Genomic DNA, 3553 nt, shown 5'->3' with positions numbered 1-3553 from the left:
CAATAATTAAATTACAAAATAAACATATTTATTCATATATATAATAAATGTATGCACAAATATATATGTATACTTTTTTCGTCCCCTTTATATTTATTTTTCCATATCTTTATAATAAAGCCTTTATATTGTTTATGAATTTTTATTATTTGTTATTTATTATTGTTTCTTTTTTTTAATTAAATGATAAATAATATATTTAAGTTATTTGTATTAAATTATCCTTACGATAAAAATTCACTTAAATGCCATTTAATAGCAAGCTCTCCCATGTGCATTATTATATATTTACTTATTGAGACAAATAAAAATGGATGAAATATTATTACATATGCATTACACCTGAAAGTATATATTAATACATTTTTTTGATAAAAACTATATAAATATTCGAAGAAAACAAAATTGCATAGGTATATACAAAGAATTTTTTTTAAATGTTTAAAAAACATTTTGATGCTACTCGCACCCATAATATTGTTGTATGATATAATATATTACATACATAGGGTATTATATTGCATATAAATATGTAAGTCTTATATGCATAGAGAGAAATACCACAAATAATGTTCCAAACTAGGAAAGTGAAAAGACAAAACATAATATATGAGAAGTTGTACCTACTATGTGCTACCACAGATGGTCATTTTAGTTCAAACAAATATAACCATCTTTGGTAAATAGTTCATTTTAATCTTTTATTGCATTCACCATATTATTTAAACACTTTCCTTATCTTTTTATTAATTTCTTTGAATGTATCATTAAACATTGAAACAAAATACTATAAGTAATATATGTGTGACAATATTTAAAAAATTATAAAGGGCATCATTCATTGCCAATCGTATATATGCCATTTTATAGCTTATACATAATACAACAATAAATATTTATTCGGAATTAAATTCAAAGAATATTGCTTTTTTTAAACGTCACACATAATATTATTCTAATGCAACCCATTTTAAAAGCATGCATATATGAAATCGAAAAAATAAATTTTCTTAGACTTGATTTAATAAATTATTCATCGGTTATATACAAAGAAGTCGATGTAGCTTATTGGAAATAAAAGAAACGCATATTAAGAAATTCCCCCATATTATATGTGCATATATTAAAGAATAATATATGTTAATAATAATTTTATTTAGATTCATTTAAAGGGAAAAATAATTCAAAGACTTATGATAAATTATTATAATTTTAATCATAATATTCATTTTTACTTAACCCTTTCGTAGTGAGATATATATATTAATGCAATATATGCATTATATTATTTGCAGGATATTGCAAATGATTTTGTATGGTGTAAAAGGTAAAATTACATTATTCATTAAAAAAGAACATTATCTAGACCGTAAATACCATACACTCAAAAATATTATTTGTAGCACTTGTCCTCATATGCAGAAATAAAACATATATTTTTACTATTGTTTGAGATTTATATAAATTTCTGCATAAAAATACATATAGAAATGCTCTTTAAAATTAAAAAAAATAAAATAATAAATAAAAGTATTAAATATGAATTTTTTTTTGGAATTAGCTTCTAAAATAAAATGTTACTATACAATTATCAACCAAACTTGAAATGAGGGGATGCTGGCATTTGCATAATTTATAACATAAAGTAAAACATTAAAATTTGATATTTTATGACACTTTTTTGTGACTTTCATTTATTTTATAAATTTAATAACCAAGCAAAAAATCCCCAGCATATATTTCAGACAAAATATTACACCATAATTTTAAATTATGCTTGATAAAATATGTTTTATCAAATAAAAAGGACATGAAGTTACATATAATAAATGTTTAAAAAAATAAGTTGCATACTATTAAATTAGGAACGTGCTAATTAATACATAGAGTAATAATACTTTTACATAAAATAGACACACATATATAATTATATATATATGTATATCATAAATTTGTTTTTTTTCATTATTTTTGGTGGTGTTATAAATTCCATAAACAATGCTTATATTTCAAATATGGTAGCAATTTAAAATTTCCTTAAAAAATAATACCACAAAAAATAAAATAAATATTACTGGACATGTGCATTTTTGTTAATGGCTCATAAAAAAATATTTGTTCACAATTTCTTTCAAATAATACAAATTAGATTGTAGATAATCAAAAAATTCCCCATTCTACAAATTAAATTTTATAATGTAATAAAGAGCTAATATACCACACAAAAATATATGCACATATATATAATATATATTTTTTTTATCATTTAAAAATACAAGTTCCTTTTTACTTTGCAAATTTATTTTATTCCATTTTATCACTATTTTTTTTATTAAAGGTCAGAATTTTTATAAACATTAATATATTTTGGCTAGTTATATTTATATAATTAAAAAATAACGCTGTCCAATTATGTTTTGTTGTATTTTGTTCATAAAAAATGTCTAAAAAATATATTAATTAATTTGGACAACTGCATTTTATAGGACATAAAAATATTATTTTTTAATTATATATGTTTTTTATGTTGTATTTTATTTTGTCTTTTTCATAAAAATTATCCCATATTATGCATTATATATAATATATATATTTATTTAATGCATGTCATTTATATAACAAACAATTCACTATTTTTTGGTGCACTGATTTTACACGCTGCACACAAAAATACATTATCACGTATGCACACAAAAAATTATTTTTTAATAAATTATTAATGAATAATTACCTTAGTATGCACGAAATATTCCTTAAATGTTAAGCAGTCACCATCGTAGTACATTACTAGTGAACATTGGATGACGCTATTGCTTTATGTAACGATAAATTGTAATGAAATGTGTACATATATGCAGCTTGCAAGCACAACCTTTTGTCCTTCAGGACCATATATACTTTATGGCGTATTTACATTGCATTTGTTTTTTAATATCATACAACGTAAAAAATAGAATGAAAAATAATAATAAAATAAAAATAGTAAGGAAATACTACATATGCATCCCCTGCTATTGAATAACCAAATTGTTTTATAAATATTTTATATTGTATATTTTTCTGCATGTAGTTCTTCGATGTGATACATAACATATATGCTTATATTTTCGTTTATTATTTTATGTTTTTTGTTTTTTTTTGATGCATATTTTTATTTCGTTGTTTTAGTTTATTACACTTTCGTTTTTTTTCGATGTTATTATATTTTTAATTCTCACACTTTAAATGTTTTAAGAGTTAAGGAGAAATATATGCATGACATGATGTTTATATAGTAATGCATACTCCTTGGTTATAAATATTTATTATCAATCACTTTCTTTTACTCTATAATTTAATGTCAATTTTAATTTGTTATTAAAGTAAATATTATTTAGTAAATTTTGTATTTAATTTTATGAATATTATGAATAGCCATTGTTTGTTTTTTATATTCTTTATTTTACTCGGCAATTTGTATTTGGTTACCCTGTCTTTTTTTATGTTTTGTTGATTTTGTGATATTTGTTTAAATTTATTTTAAATTTGTCGTTTTATACAATAAGTAGCAAAG

This window comes from Plasmodium chabaudi (assembly GCF_900002335.3).
Source record: "Plasmodium chabaudi chabaudi strain AS genome assembly, chromosome: 11".
Lineage (NCBI taxonomy): Eukaryota > Apicomplexa > Aconoidasida > Haemosporida > Plasmodiidae > Plasmodium > Plasmodium chabaudi.
This window is presented reverse-complemented; position numbering follows the sequence as displayed.